The following is an 18,112-nucleotide window of genomic DNA, read 5'->3' as shown; positions in this document are numbered from 1 at the left end:
ATAGGAAAATTACTTGCACGAAATAAGCCCCAATATGGTCGGGACAGCTCTGAGATTTCATCGGAAAAGACGCTATACAGTTTTATGCAGTTGGGAGTGAGTTGCGTGAATATAAAGAATGTGAAGTTTATATGGGGACACGCCTTCAAAAGCAAAGTCTAACAAGAGAAGATTTATCAACATGATTATCTGAGAAGAAAAGCTGGTAGATGAAAGAGGAATTGCAAGAAAAGTTAAAGATTATATAAGAGGACAAGAGTTAACAAGGGAGAAAGTTTGGCACACAAAAAATAATAACTACAAGAACACAGTCAATAAATTATTAGAGCCACAATCCCAAACAACTGAAAGGACCCTCACTATATCGTACCTCGTTATCCCGAAATTTGGATGCAGTGACCACCCGGACCCCACTCCACCGAACAAACTTCGCATAAAATGTAACAAAATGTTGGTTTAGCTAATTTTTTTTTAAATTGAAAATATTTATTATTTACCAATCAACTCTCAGGGTACAGCAAAATCATATGAAACACTGAAAGACAGTATTGTGAACACATCCATATGTTGGGTATCCATAGTCAAAATTTAGTGTATAATGCACCTAGGTTTGTTACAGCCCCCCCCCCCCCACCAAGAACATCTGATGTAGCAAGTTATTGGATATAACATCAGCCCCTTCCCCCTTCCCATAATATGACACATTTATTCTACCCTTCATCTCAGTTGGATGGCTGGCCAAGTTGGAGGGCTGATTAAATTGACTAATAAATAACGACTCATTCCTAACTACTGTATAGTTCCTTCACTTTAACCTGGCCCAGATTTTTGCCCCCTTCCAACTTACTTCAGGTTGCTCAGTGACAGAGAACGACAATACTCCAACTCCACATCTTTTCTATGGGACTATTGTATTCTAAGAGTAGCATTACATTCTAGTGCTAATCTATTACTTCGACTCTGTGCTCATGAGGAAGAGATGGCAAATTTAGGCCAAGTTAGAGTGAAAAGAGTGTAGTAAGCAATGGATGGCTGAATTTTATGCAAGGACAACGAATGTTCAAGTTGTGAGAAGGACTCAGTTCCGTCAGCTGAAAACAAACAGAAGATAATATATAATTCGTACTGAGATGATACAGTATCAGGAAGCAAATTTTTGTGATGTTTAAGTTAATAAGAAACTAAAAAATAAAGGAGGCTACTGTTCTCACGAGAATATAAATCGCCAGACTAATAATCAGGGTTATCTTGGGGCAGAACGGCTTTTGCTATCAGAACAGTATAATATGGTCTTCTATACTACCACTTAGTGTCACGTCTATTAATGCCTGATTATTATCATCGCCCGAAGATTATTAGGTCCAACAAGAATGTAAGGTTTAGATATTTAAGATTTAATAAATTTAATACAAAATCTATGTTTCCACCAAAATGCAGCTTGGGTTAAGAAAGTAGAGCTACTCTGTTTCATGAAACCATCAGCATGACCTGTGCTTCACTTATGTGACGCTAACCCCTTAGCTGGGAGCAAAAATGTTGTCCACATCGGTGGTGCCAAAAATAGAATTTTTATTTTTCCCACTTAAAGAGTTTTCATAGAAATACTGAATGTATATTAACCCTTTCTTTGTCGTTGTCACATACTGACACCCATTCCCACCACTGGATTTAACGTTAGTCAAGCAGGTTTTTATTAATAAAACCTGCGAGCAGTATTCCCAGGAGAATTCAAGTATGTCAGCTGCCCAGCTGCCTTCAGGCAACCAGGTTGTCATCATGTATTCTATAAGTATATATATATATATATATATATATATATATATATATATATATATATATATATATATATATATATATATCCCATTGGATCCCAGAGTTGCTGGGCGAGGCACCGTGCTGGGAGGGTACTAGGCGTACCGCCCTCCTCCTATCGGCTCATAGTCGCGAAGCTAACAGGTCCCTACCCGGGGTTCCCTATTTTATTAAGATTTGAAAATTCCCAGTTTTGTCAAAAACTGTGGACACTGGGCTCCAATGGTATATATATATATATATATATATATATATATATATATATATATATATATATCTGTATATATATCTCTATATATATCTATCTATCTATCTATCTATCTATCTATCTATCTATCTATCTATATATATATATATATATATATATATATATATATATATATGAGCCTCTGTGGTACAGTGGTAAAGTGTGCGCTTTCGTACACTGAAGAACGAGGGTTCGCATCCCACTAGGGTAATAAACTTTGGGAGCGTTCTTCAGGTAACGTACTGAATTGGCGGACTAAAGGGGTGCTGCGGTTGAACCAGTGTCGCATACTATAAAGTATGCTTGCACCCAGTCGGCTTGTACGGGCCGATAACACTTGGTTCACAAACTACACGCGCATCCAAAGCCACTCCAACACTACAGTTACACTTATAAGCACTTCTCACCCTACATACAATCTCTACTAGACAGCCTAAGCCACTTGGTAGAGATACATTGACCGTATCGTCCCCACTTCGGTCGGGATAGGCTGGTCCTGCAGTGGACAGCCGTCATATATATATATATATATATATATATATATATATATATATATATATATATATATATATATATATATATATGATATGTAGATAAACACACACACACGGATATCCAAGTATATGTTAGTATATAATGTTATGCGTTTAGATTTTCATGAATATACCCATTTCGCCACGTATTATTTCTATGCAAATACTGTATAATGATGGACTATATAGGAGCAAAACGCTGTATGTGTTTTTGAAAGGTAAATGTATGTATTTTCCAGTTGATAATACGGAGTTATTGTATTTGTAATTTTTCTCAGTCGTCAGCGAAGACTTACCGTAAATGGGATGAGGTCAGAGACCTGTGAGAAGATTTACAAGCTGAGTACTGCATGCAGTGACGAGTTATCATAATGAAAATATGCAATAATGGTACCAATTACCTAGGCAGTATGCACACCAAATATAGTTACAAATATAACGAATACATTGTATATATATATATATATATATATATATATATATATATATATATATATATATATATATAGTTTTACGCCAGGTATCCCCGAAGGGCTAAGACGATGCCTCTGGGTAGAGGACTTTTGGATTGAAGCGTGTAGCAGTTTATGGCCGGAAGCCCTTCCTGATGTCTACCAATGACCCTTGGGTGGATTCGATCCTCCGACCCTTCGGTCAGAGTGGAGCGCACTAACCTACTGAGCCACGGCTGCTATATATATAATGATTATCAAGCTTTGTATATTAATGAAAAAATATTACTTTCATCAAGATACTGTCAATGCGTGCAATGCCCATCTATTCATTGTACTATCATATCCAGCCACAATGAATTAATATTTGTTTTCGTTGGGGACTGAGGGAAAACGCATAATAATACTTCCAATTCTACTATATGAAGATATTGACATTGAACCTTCAAATAACACTTGCTGTACTTTCTTATCTACTATTTAGCACATAATTACATACACCCCTTATATGTCGTTGATTTTCTCAGCCATTAGTCAGATTCAAAGCATCTGCTGTAACTGGCAGAGACTGAAAAGGATCTAGTCAGGAGGAAATATTGCTGTAGGTAGGTACGCCAAAGTTCTAATAATTTTGAAATCAGGCTTGGTAGATAAACGATTAATAAAAATCTTAAAAATAAATACTTTTACTACACTTAATTTCAAATGGAAAACGTTGGTAGCTGTCCATGTTCAAGCAATGTCATGAGTTGAAGTCACATGTTTTTTGGCCATCGGAACATATTTTTGTCGACCAGCTCCCAGGCAGGTTGGAGGTAGGTGCCGCCGACCACTGCTCCAGACAGTGATTGCATCACTCCGTATCAGGCCATTCATCAAACAAAAACACACTCTTTGTGTCATAAGGAAACCGAAAATAGTAAAACATTGAGTGTGCGAGAATTTGTATTGCATGGCGCAGGATAATGGAAATTTTTTTAGGAAGGCATCGTGCAGGTATTCAGTGAAAAAGTTTTGTAGGAGTATAAGAGTTACAGTCTCGCCACCTGTAGGGAACACCGTGGTTAACACTGGTGTCAGTCTCTAATTACTGTACTTGTATAATAAAGCATACCAAGAGTCTGTATATAAGTTTTCATTTCCTAAAGCAGTCGCTGTACAAATTGGAAAATTTAGATCAGCCACAATGCAAGCACCCTTCACTCCAGAACAGGTACATAATATTATGTAGAAAACAAAAACTCTGCAGGTACCGGGCCGGATGGCATCAACCGTTTCAAGCTGAAATATATAGGACCAAATGGCATCCAGGCCCATGCAGACATTAGGAACCATTTGTATTAACACAGTAACATTCCCAGTACAGTATTTGCATACATGGAACAGTTATCACTACACGTACCTCAAACAAAGAGAAAACACCTCCTTCCTCTTAGATTCATAACATTACTTAGCACACCATCCAGAATAACTGAAGCCTCATTCTCAACAGCTACATCCCATCATACCTCACTTGCTCCTTCAAAACACGGATTTAGAGCACTACACTAGACAAAAACCTTACTAATCTGATAAAAAAAACATCAGCTGGCATCAACTCCGCGATACCCACACAAAGAGGACTTTTCACAACAATAGATATTAGTAAAGCCTTCGATGCCATCCCCTGATGCAAACTAATCACCAAGATATACAACACATAAGAAAAACACAACAATAAGCTCTTGCTTGCCAAATATTTGTCTGGTAGCCAAGCACATGTTATATTCCAGGTCAAGTTCCACAGGGGCTCTGTTCCCTCACCCACGCTGATCAGCCTATACATACAGGATATTCCCACACCCCAAACATCCACAAACATTGCCTCATTTTCAAATGGCATCACCACAACAACTACACACCATACTGCAGACACAGCCAGCACATTGCAACAGGATTACCTAAATAAAAGGCAGACTTGAGTCAAGGACAACAGGCTGACGGTGTTCCCAGCCAGATACCCCATTACATTCAAGACCAGCCGTAAACATGAACACAGGCACTCCCTTCACATCACACGTAACAACGTACGTGTGACACACACACACACACACACACACACACACACACACACACACACACACACTTCTTGCTGGCTTAGTGGTAATGCGCTTGCTTAGCATCTGCTAAGACGGGGGTTCGCGCCTTGCTCAGGATGTGAAAAGTTTCACTGACGAAGCAGGTGGTCACTGTCCTCCTTGAGCATGTGTGTGCATGTGTGAAGGTCAAGGCTTTGCCCTTAGATCGGACTATATGAGCTCTCAGCTCTCTTCTAGGAGGGTAAAATGCTGATGATGACAGCCATCACGTGATCCTGACAGCCCTGGTGAAAAAAGAATTACACAAACACACACACACACACACACACACACACACACACACACACACACACACACACACACACACACACACACACACACACACACACACCACACTAAGGTCCTGGGAGTGACATATGACACTGGTTTCCCCCTCAAGGACCATGTACAATACATCAAGAGGAGGTGCATCCCTGGACTCACTCAGGGGAACTACACGGCCAGACTTTGAGTAAAGAAAAAAAATTCTCCTTCCTTTACAAACAATACATTAGATTAGTGATATCTTACAATTTGTATGTTTCCCCGGCCTTAGCTCCCCAAAATAACGCCTTGGAAACCATACAGAACAACACTATGCATAACCACTGCTTGCACCTAAACAACCGCCACAGCTCACTTATATTCTGAAACTACAATCCTTGTAGTAATAGACTACCTTGATATGAAAGGCACACAGCTCACTGTAGCATCTTGTGCCAATACACAACACCCCTGGCACTACGTTAAAGAGACATGCAACGCACCTAGGGACATAAAATTATTATCACACAATCATTATCAAACCCTCTGCAGCAGATTCAAACACTAGCAATGAAGAAATACCTACATACTTTTCGCACAAGATGATACAACAGCTCGATCAGAACATTCTTATTATAAGTCCCCCTCCCCCCGACACCTGCTCATAGGTGTCCTTAGCCCCTAAAGTACTAATAGGATCGATTGATTCATTCCAGAATTTCGCCAAATGCCGAATATGATCGATCGAGGAGCCTTTGTAAAAAAAACTGCTGACACTAGGGTTTGGCCAAACTATGATATACTGTATATCGATGCAAACCAATGAGAACTAAGTCCTGAGCAGGGAGGGGGGAGGATCCGAGTTCCTACCCATGTTAGGGGGGTGATTCTCCTATTGCCCTCTTGCTACCTTCCTCTGCCCCAATACCTTTGTTTCCTCTCCTCCTCCCTCGCCTCTGACCGCCTCATGCTCCCTCCCTCCCCCTTCCCCACCATCCTCCATCATGCCACTGTGGTTCCCCCCGTTTCTCCCCTTCCCTGTCTCCCTGGGGAGGGTTATACAGTATCCCCCTACCCAGCTTCCACACCCCTGCACTCCCTCTTCGCCTTTCCTATTTGTCTTGTGGTGTCTGTCTCCCACATCAATACCCTCGTACCACCCCTCCAGGCCTCTCCTCACCCCACCCCCCATTCCCTATAGTGTGCCGTCCTCTTACATTTCCCCCCTTCCCCTGCCTAGAATATTATACGTCATTGTTACCATTCATATCGTGTGTTTTCATTCAGTACCAGATTACTGTTTGTGTAATTGCATACACCGATGAACAAAACATAGAATATTTACTTTTTCATGTATGTTTTTTTTTTTTTCATTTTGACAGCTACACAGCTATGAGGGAAGGGAATGGGGGGAGGGAAGGTGGGGAGGGAAGAAATGTTGAGTGGGAAGGGTGTAGGGAGTGAGTGAGGAACACCGACACAATAATTTTGCATGCTATTGTTTGAAAAGAATGAACTGGAAAATTCTGAAGAGGCGAAGGGAGGAAGGGGGTAGCTCTAGCTTTTTTTCCCCTTGAAATTCTTACAGCTACTTGATTTGACAGCTCTGAGGGGAGGGGGTGGGGGGAAGGGGTGAGGGGAGAGGGTGCTGGAGTGTGTGAGTAACAACAAGAAAAAGATCTTGCATGCTTTTGTTCAATATTTGTTATTTGGACAGCTACACAGCTATGAGGGAACGGGACGGGGGGAGGGAAGATGGGGAGGGGAGAAGTGTTGGGGGAAGGGTGTTGGGAGTGAGTGAGGAACACTGACATAATTATTGCGCATGCTATTCTTTGAAGAAAAAAACTGAGCTGGAAAAGTCTGAAGGCTGGGAGTAGGGGGGAAAGAGGGGAGAAGGGAGGGGAGGAAGAGATGGGGGGATGATGGAAATGGGTGTGGAAGGTCATGGAAGGGAAGGAATGAGGGAGGAATGGGGTGGGGGCGCATGGAAAACTAGAGTCGCCCCACCTGTCAGGGTAACTTTTTTCAACTTTGACGGTCTATAGCTTATGAACCAGTTGGTCTTAAATGCTCTGGTTTGCGGCATAAGGTGTGTAAATTCAAACTGTAAACCTTGGGCTTAAAACTTTTTGCTTATGTAAGAGTCGAAAAATCGGCTCCATATACAGGTATTTAGGTAAGTACAATCGATCAAATTGCGTATCCTAGGGGTTTGAGGTAATCAGGTTCACCTAGCTAGGCTTAAAACAGGACATAACCCAGCCTTCCTCAAGTACCAGCTCAGATTTGGGTTGGGTGGAATCACAGATGAATGTCACACTAAGATGCAGATTCAATATACATGGTGTTGGGAACTAATGGAGCAACCGTATTGTTTACCTGCGATCGACGAATCTGCTCAATCAAACAGAGCAGGTTTAAGTAAAAAATATGTAGAGTAAAATTTCGAGTACACAAGTTGTAAGAGTCCACATTGGGTGTACTGCAGGACCGGGCCTTCATCCTCAGAGGTAAGATGGTTGCCAGATACAATCCCTACCCTTAAGGAAGGGGTGATGCATGTAAAAGTGCACATGAAGTGACTATGTTTTTGTGTGTATCAAAGCCTGTATATACCATGTGTTTGGAACCACAGACTACAATCATATGTACTGGTATATGAAAGGACAAACTGCCATCACCCACTCTAAAAACCTACGACGGTTTCCGTTTTGAACTCTAGATTCAGAAACATACGTATCACGAGGGGAAACGCTAACCACTCAGCCACCTCGCATCCAGAAAGTTAAAAAATACAATTATTAATTTGCTTGTATTCAAATTAATGCTGAAGTCTCCACTTCTGCCATTGGTGGAAGTGTAACACTGGTGCAGTCTTGGTTCAACTGAATACTGAGATCATTTAAAGAAAGTGCTGGAGAGGGGCGCCTACATGCGATGGTACCAATATAACAGAGCAGTGGAACTGTCCAGTAATACAAACTTCCTTCATTCTCCTCCCTTTCCTCGGAAAAGAGTGTGGTGGACTGTGGAAGAAGGGTAACTTCATTCTGCGTTCGCCAGATTCACATTCATGTGTCTGGGGTTGCTACTGCAGTTGCCACTAAACCGGCTACTACAACTGTACTACTTCTACTACTACTACTACTACTACTACTGCTGCTACTGCTACTACTACTACTACTGCTGCTACTACTTCTATTACTACTACTACTACTACTACTACTGCTACTACTTCTATTACTACTACTACTATTACTACTACTACTACTACTTCTATTACTACTACTACTATGATTCCTCCTCCTCCTCCTCCTCATCATCATCATCATCATCATCATCCGGACCTCCTTTCCCACCTTACGGCAGGGTGAGGAATAACAACGTCCAGACAGCTTAAGTTTGTCCAATCCAATGGGCCACCTTTCCATGCACTCATCACTCAAGCCCCCGGAATCCTGCCACTATAATAATAATGAAAATAATGAAAATAATAATAATAATAATAATAATAATAATAATAATAATAATAATCCATCCATCAATCATCCAATCCTATGATGCCTGATGAGGAGCATAATAATAATAATAATAATAGAACAGCTCTTTACTTAACATTCCTGGACTGTCACACTGCCATATTGCAGAACTCCTGCCGAACAGAATTCTTTTATTCCCCGAACTGCATCTCTTCGGAACTCCCTTCCCCAGAATAGTTTTCCCCCAATACTTCAACTTACAGCAGTTCAAGTCCAGCAGTTACAGGTTTTTTATGAAAGAAAGAAACCTGTAATTTGGTGTACGGATTTTTTTCCTTCCCAGATTCATCCTCTGAATATCTATCTATCTATCTACCTATCTATCTACCTCTCTACCTATCTATCTATCTATCTACCTATCTATCTATCTATCTATCTATCTATCTATATCTATATCTATATCTATCAATCAATCTTTCTATATATATATATATATATATATATATATATGTATATATATATATATATATATATATATATATATATATATATAATATTCTAGTGATATTTTTCTTTACAATCCGGCCACCATCTTTTTTTTAGCATATTAATAGAGCACCCTGGTAGTGCAGATGTTACTGAAAACTATATCTAACCTGGCAGCGAAGTTTTTTTTTTTTTTTTTTATGTGAGGAAGAGGGAACCAAAGGCAAGGAGCCCGCAAAACTGTTTCTTCCAAGAGAAAAACAAAATACAAGAGACAGCCAAATTTAAGATCCACTCATTTTGAGATGCCTGGACACACTGCGTTTGAAAGACTGGAGATCATAGGAAGCAGGAAATACAGACAGAGGGAGACAGTTCCAGAGTTGACTTGTTGCATAAATGAAGGACTGGGAGCAACGGTTAACTCTTGCATTCGAGAGTTGGACAGAAAAGGGGTGAGAGTTTGCTGCTAGACGGGTGCTATGCGCCCGTCGTAGAGGTGGAGGAATGCATGCAGACAATTCAGAGGAACAGTGACCATTGAAGTAGCGATAGAAAAGAGATAAAGATGCAACAGTGCGGCGAAGAGACAGAGGTTGAAGGGAGTCAGTAAGAGGGGGAGATTTAATGAGACAAAAAGTCTTTGACTCCACCCTACTGAGAAGAGCTGTATGTGGGGAGCCTCCCCACACATGAGAGTTGTACTCCACGCAGGGGCGGATAAAACCCCTGTATAGAGTCAACAATTGTGCAGGGGTAAAGAAAGAACGGAGTCAGCTTAGCACACCCAATCTCTTGGAGGCAGATTTTACAAGAAATGTAATATGATCTTTCCAAGATAAGTCCCAAGTAAATGAAACCCCAAGCGTGTTCAACGATGATGCAGGATTAAGCTGAATATTATTAAACATTAGTGGGTATACCTGTTGATGATTTTGTCGGGTTGATAGGTGCAAAAACTGAGTCTTTGATGCATGAAAAACAACCAGATTACTTTTACCCCAGTCATAGTTACGAGCCAAGTCAGACAGTAGGTGTGCCATAGCCTCATCCCTTGTCTGTTGAAGTAACTGCTGAGATGGACGTGGTGGGAATCGAATGGAAAAGTGGAGGGTGGAGTCATCAGCGTATGAGTGGATAGGGTTAGGGGTACAGCTTAGAAGGTCATTGATGAATAAAAGGAAGAGAGTTGGTGATAGGACAGAGTCCCGAGGAACACCACTGTTGATAGATCTGGGAGAAGAACGGTGGCCGTCTACAACAGCGGCTATAGAACGACCAGAAAGGAAGCTAGAGATGAAGGTACAGATAACCTAGTAGTGAAGGTGTTACTGAAGGCTATATCTAACCTAGTAGTGAAGGTGTTACTGAAGGCTATATCTAACCTAGTAGTGAAGGTGTTACTGAAGGCTATATCTAACCTAGTAGTGAAGGTGTTACTGAAGGCTATATCTAACCTAGTAGTGAAGGTGTTACTGAAGGCTATATCTAACCTAGTAGTGAAGGTGTTACTGAAGGCTATATCTAACCTAGTAGTGAAGGTGTTACTGAAGGCTATATCTAACCTAGTAGTGAAGGTGTTACTGAAGGCTATATCTAACCTAGTAGTGAAGGTGTTACTGAAGGCTATATCTAACCTAGTAGTGAAGGTGTTACTGAAGGCTATATCTAACCTAGTAGTGAAGGTGTTACTGAAGGCTATATCTAACCTAGTAGTGAAGGTGTTACTGAAGGCTATATCTAACCTAGTAGTGAAGGTGTTACTGAAGGCTATATCTAACCTAGTAGTGAAGGTGTTACTGAAGGCTATATCTAACCTAGTAGTGAAGGTGTTACTGAAGGCTATATCTAACCTAGTAGTGAAGGTGTTACTGAAGGCTATATCTAACCTAGTAGTGAAGGTGTTACTGAAGGCTATATCTAACCTAGTAGTGAAGGTGTTACTGAAGGCTATATCTAACCTAGTAGTGAAGGTGTTACTGAAGGCTATATCTAACCTAGTAGTGAAGGTGTTACTGAAGGCTATATCTAACCTAGTAGTGAAGGTGTTACTGAAGGCTATATCTAACCTAGTAGTGAAGGTGTTACTGAAGGCTATATCTAACCTGGTAGTGAAGGTGTTACTGAAGGCTATATCTAACCTAGTAGTGAAGGTGTTATCGATGGCAGCCTGGCACTCAGGGACTGTGTTTGGAAGACATTATTGTTGTGAAGGGGTTCATGAAAACTATATGTAACCCACTCAGGACAAGAAGTATCTCTTAAGCTTAGCACTACAGATGAGAGAACAAGAATTAAGAGATAACGACTTACTGTTGTGAAGGCCGTCATGAAAGCTCAACCTAACCAATCCAACGCCAAAAGAATCTCCTAAGCTGAATACAAGTTTGGAGACGATAATTAAAAAAAAAACCAGTAATGACGTCAACACAGTCAATGGGTTCCATTTGTTGCCGAGGAGTTTACTCATTTTCAAATCCCGCAAACTCCAGGAATGTGATACCTTTAATCATTTGTATATTAATTAATTAATTTATTTATTTATTACGGGGCGTGTTACAGCCAGGGACAAAAGTTCGTTCCTATTCCACTGTGTTTGCTCCATTTTTAAGGCATCCTTGGTGCATACAGTTAGAAAGAGTTGTGCGTGGCCAGATAAGTATCCCAAGCTTTTGGTCATATCTGCCGGATGAAGAAACTGAGTATAGGATGTGAAACAGGAGCCGATAACTCAATGTCTTCGAGTGTAACAGAAGCTAAACAATACCACAGCGGAGTCAGGAGTAACAGAATCTGCCACGAACGATAACCAGTAACCTCCTCTCCAGTCAACCTTCAACTGCTGCACCCCCACCCAGTCCCCCTCTCCTCTTAATTTCTCTTAATCACTTCCCCTCTCGTCCTCTTCTCTCCCTTCCTCTGCCTTCCTCTCTCCTGTTTCCTCGTCAGTCACGAAATTGTTTTAAAAGCCCCGCCGTTCCCGTCACTTCATCACCCCACCCCTCCGATCACTTCCTCGACTTCCACCCTTCCCCACATTTCCCCTTAACCCCCTCCACTCCCCACCCCATTCCTTCACATCCACTTCCTTCCTCCCCCACCCACCCCCTTGGTTCTTCTCTCCCTCGCTTCTTCTCACACCCTCCCCTCGCATCTCACTCTCTTCCTTCATTTTTTTTTTTTTTCACCCACTCCCCTCGCTTTTCTCACTCCTTCCCTCATTTCTTCTTACTGCGCTCGTTTCCCCCTCCCCCCACAGTATCTTCATCCTATGACTGTGTGCGTTTGTTCGTGTGTTCGTTTGTGAGTGTGTGTGTGTGTATTATAAACCAGGATATTTTTTTCCTTATGTTCGTAGATATCTAAAGCCAAACCACATTTTTTGACTGATTTTTTAACTGTAGTTTTCTATGTATATTTTGGATGCGAGGCTGTTACTACCTTCACTCTGCCCCACCACCCACCAGCATCCCTACCCTCACCACCCCATAAGGCGCCATCGAGCCCAAGGTCACCTTCATTATCTGTCACGAGTGCCTCTCTCTAGTCATTGCCAGAACACCCAAGCACTGTATCACCCGCCCCACTTGCCTGTCTCCACCAATCCTGTCATACCCTCCACTCCTCAACCCAGCCATGTCAATTCAATGCTTTTAGTGTCACGTTTTTGGTTGCTTAAAACCTTTTGCAACAAAAAATTTCAATGTAATGCAGAGAACTTAGGCCCCGAGTTGTCGACGCAAAGCTTTACTTGGCATGCCTCCACCAAGCCTTGCACACGGAGTAGCCATGCAACCTCAGTGACTGCAGACCCAATCAGTTCATCATCCCCTCATACTATATCACTGACAAAAGTTTGGTTGAAATCCGTTGAGAGGTTCATGAGATAATGCGCCCACACCCATATGACCTTGACCTTTAACCCCTTGACCTTGCTGACCACATCAGTTCATCGTCCCTTCTTAACTGTATCAGACAAAGGTTTGGTCAAAATTCGTCAAGGAGTTCAGGAGATTGATTTACTAAAACATAACTGACGGCACAACAGCCAGGGTCATATGTGGCCGGAGTTCAGGAGATATCGTGCCCACACCCATATAGCCTTGACTTTGACCTTGACCTTGCTGACCTAATTAGTTTATCAACCCTTCATAATGAATCACTGACAAATGCTCGGCCGAAATCCCTCCATGGATTCAGGAGATATCTCGTCAACACCCATATGCCCTTGACCTTCTACCTCTTGACCTTGCTGACTTTATCTGTTCATTGTCCCTTCATATTATATCACTGACACAAGTTTGGTTGAGATCTGTCGAGGTGTTAAGAAGATAATGCGGCCACACTCATATGACCTAGACCTTTGACCCACTGGCTTTGCTGACCTAATCAATTTCTCATCATACGGTATCACCGACAAATGTTTGGTCGAAATCCGTCGAGAGGCTCAAGAATTATCGTGCACACATTTATTTAAACTGTCAATCCCACATGACCTTGACCTTTGACCCTTTGACTTAGCTTACCAAATTAGCCTTAACCTTTGACCTCTTGACCTAGGTAACCTAATCAGTTTATCGTCTTCTCATACTGCATCACTGACGAAAGTTTGATGGAAATCCATCATTGGATTCAGGAGATATCGTGCCCACAACAGTGTTACGGACGCACGGACCCATGGATGCACCAGTGTACGCAATACATACCAATCATTTAATGCCTCTTCCATCATAGGTGAGCGGAGGCACAATGAAATTTTGATGAAACTTAAAGATTTCATTCTTATTTTAGCATTGTAGTTTTTTCCATCAATCTCCAGAGTTCTACGCATGCAGCGACATTTTAGTGCCTTAAAATCTGCCAACTCTGCCTCTGCCATACCCTCCACTGCCTCACCCTCGACACGCCTCTGACTTACCTTCCACCCTCACTCTGCCTCACCCCTCAACCCTCGCTCTTCCTCCCTTTGCACCTTCCTCTGCCTCACCCTTGACTCTCTTCTGCCATGCCCTCCATCTTCCTCTGCCTCACATTCGACCATCCTCTGTCTCACCCTCCACCTCCTCTGCCTCTCCCTCTACTTTCCGCTGCCTCACTCTAACCGTCTCTGCCTCACCCTCCACCCTGCTCTGCCTCACCCTCCACCCTCCTCTGTCTCATCCTCCACCATCGTCTGTCTCACCCTCCAACCTCCTTTGTCTCACCCTCAACCCTGCCCTGCCCCACCCTCGACCCTCGTCTGCCTCAGGCTCGCCTCCTCTGCCTCAATCTTCACCCTTCACTGCCTCACCCTCAGCTCACACTGCCTCTCAACTCAGTCCTGCCTCACTTGTAACTATTCCTGCCTCGCCTCTGAAATCTTTCCCTGACATACTCCAATGCCAGTCCTCGCCAATAGCTGAAGTTAATTAATTTAGTGATTAGTGGTAAATGATACGGTTTGCTCTCCTACATTAAGCCATTAGAATAGTATGTATACTTTTTATTTTATGCGAGGAAGAAGGAACCAAAGGCCGCGAGCCTGCAATTATTGTTCCTTCCAAGAGAAAAACAAAATACAAGAAAGAGCCAAATTCAAGATCCTATCATTTCGAGATGCCTGGACACACTGCGTTTGAAAGACTGGAGATCATAGGAAGCAGGAATTACAGACAGAGGGAGACAGTTCCAGAGCTGACCTGTTGCATAAATGAAAGACTGGGAGTAACAGTCAACTCTTGCATTAGAGAGTTGGACAGGAAAGGGATGAGAATGTGCTGCTAGACAGGTGCTATGCACCCATTGTAGAAGCGGAGGAATGCATGCATACAGTTCAGAGGAGCAGTGACCATTGAAGTAGTGATAGAAAAGAGATAAAGATGCAACAGTGCGACGAAGAGACAGAGGTTGAAGGGAGTCAGTAAGAGGAGGAGAGTTAATGAGACGAAAAGCCTTTGACTCCACCCTAATGAGAAGAGCTGTATGTGGGGAGCCTCCCCACACATGAGAGTTGTACTCCACACAGGGGTGGAAAAAAAAACCCTGTATAGAGTCAACAATTGTGCAGGGGTAAAGAAGCAACGGAGTCGGCTTAGCACACCTAATCTCTTGGAAGCAGATTTTACAAGAGATGTAATATGATCTTTCCAAGATAAGTCCCGAGTAAATGAAACCCCAAGCATGTTCAAGGATGATGCAGGATTAAGCTGAATATTATTAAACATTAGTGGGTATACCTGCAGAATATTTTATCAGGTTGATAGGTGTAAAAACTGAGTCTTTGATGCATTAAAAACAACCAGATTATTTTTACTCCAGTCAGAGATACGAGCCAAGTCAGACATTAGGTTTGCCATAGCCTCGTCCCTTGTTTGTTGAAGTAACCGCTGAGATGGACGTTGTGAGAACCGAATGGAAAGGTGAAGGGTGGGGTCATCAGCATGAGTGGATAGGGTTAGATGTACAGCTTAGTAGGTCATTGATGAATAAAAGGAAGAGAGTTGGTGATAGGTCAGAGCCCTGAGGAACACCACTGTTGATAGATCTAGGAGAAGAACGATGGCCGTCTACAACAGCGGCTATAGAATGAAGGGAAGCTATAGATGAAGGCACAGATAGAAGGATAGAAACCGTACGAGGGCAGTTTGGAAATTAAAGATTTATGCCAGACTCGATCGAAAGCCTTTGAGATGTCAAATGCAATGGCAAAGCTTTCGCCAAAGTCCCGAAAGAAGGATGACCAGGAGTCTGAAAGGTAGGTGAGAAGATCGCCAGTGGAACGTCCCTGACGGAACCCATACTGACGATCAGAAAGAAGGTTGTGATAGGAAAAGATGCTTTAAAATTTTTCTATTGAGAATTGACTCGAAAATTTTTCAGATACAGGATTTTACAGCAATTAGACGATAGTTAGAGGGTTGGGAATGGTCACACTTCTTTGGGACTGGCTGAATGAGAGCAAACTTCCAGCAAGAAGGAAAGGTATAAGTTGATAGACAAAGGCGAAAGAGTTTGCCTAGGCAGGGTGTAAGCACAGAAGTTCAGTTCTTGAGAACAACAGGAGGGACTTCATCAGGCCCATATGCCTTGTTAGTATTGAGGCCAGTGATGGCAGAAAATACATCAGCTGAAGAAATTTTAATGTCAGCCATGAGGAAGTCAGAGGGAGGAAGTGATGGAGGAACAGCACCGGAATCATCTAAAGTGGAATTGGAGGAGAAAGTCTGAGCGAAAAGATCTGCTTTATCAGTAGAAGAAATAGCTACAGAGCCATCAGAGTAGAAAAGAGGAGGGAAGAATGATGAGGTAAAGTTGTTAGAAAGTTTTTTTTACAAGGTGCCAGAAGGAGCGAGAAGAATTCAAGTTGGAGAGTTGAGAGCATTTAGTACGAATGAAATTATTTTTAGCAGAGCGAAGAACAGACTTAGCACGATTTCGGGCAGAGACGTATAAAAGATGTGACTCAGCTGTGGGTGGGCTCTGGTACCTTTTATAGGCCCTATCCTTGTTGCCGACAGCATTAGAACAAGTGTGATTAAACCAAGGCTTTCTTGCATTAGTCAGAGGATATGAGAAAGGAATGTATGCTTCCATGCCCGAAAGAATAACCTCCGTAATGATCAAGGCACACCCAGATGGCTCCCTGCCATGGAAGCAATAATCATTCCATGGAAAATCAAAGAAGTACTGCCTGAGGGCCTCCCAATCCTCAGCTCCAAAGTGCCACAGACGTCGTTTCTTTAGAGAGTCCACAGGCCGTACCGGAGTGATAGGACAGGTTAAGGTGATAAGGTTGTGATCGGAGGAGCCCAACTAGGTCATGAGAGGTTAATAATGACAGTATATGCTCTCTCTCTCTCTCTCTCTCTCTCTCTCTCTCTCACACACACACACACACACACACACACACACACACACACACACACACACACACACACACACACACACACACACACACACACACACCACACAGGCGCACGCGCGCATGCACACATGGACACTCGTACGCACACAGTCTTCAATCTCTCCCTCTCTATCTTGACAACCATTATCTCTAAGTGTAAGTACTCTCTCTCTCTCTCTCTCTCTCTCTCTTGATAACCATTATCTCTAAGTGTAAGTACTCTCTCTCTCTCTCTCTCTCTCTCTCTCTCTCTCTCTCTCTCTCTCTTGATAACCATTATCTCTCAGTGTACTCTAACTACCCTCTCTCTCTCTCTCTCTCTCTCTCTCTCTCCATTATCTCTGAAAGCGTAATTATATGTTTTTTTTTATCATTATTTTCAACTGGAATTTTGTTAAAATATTAGTGTCGGTGTCGTCATCGGCTAAGTATCGGTGTATTTACAGGAGTATCGGTATCGCTATCGGTAATGATTTTGGTATCGGTACATCCCTTGTATCTGCGTAAACGTAACCTGCTTGACATTGTCATTAACACTGTGCAGACTTTGTATAAGCACATATTGTATACACACTCCATTTAACGTTCTGTAGCATTCCCATTAGGTTACTTTCATGTGATATATACATACATGTATATTATTGGAGGGGAGGGGAGGGTACATGGATGGGGAGGTTAAGATGAAGTGGAGAGAGGGGTGGAGGGAAGAAATGATGGGAAGGGCGAGAAGTGGAAAGGATGAAGAGGATGTTTCGGGAGAGGATGGGAGGATGAGGAAGGTAGGGATGAAGCTTAAGGACAAAGGGAGTGGCGAATTACTTCCCTAATGCACAGGAT

Source organism: Coenobita brevimanus, chromosome 93, assembly GCF_032717465.1.
Source record: "Coenobita brevimanus isolate Jiangsu-jjx chromosome 93, ASM3271746v2, whole genome shotgun sequence".
In the NCBI taxonomy this organism is placed as follows: domain Eukaryota; kingdom Metazoa; phylum Arthropoda; class Malacostraca; order Decapoda; family Coenobitidae; genus Coenobita; species Coenobita brevimanus.
Note: the sequence above shows the minus strand (reverse complement) of the source record.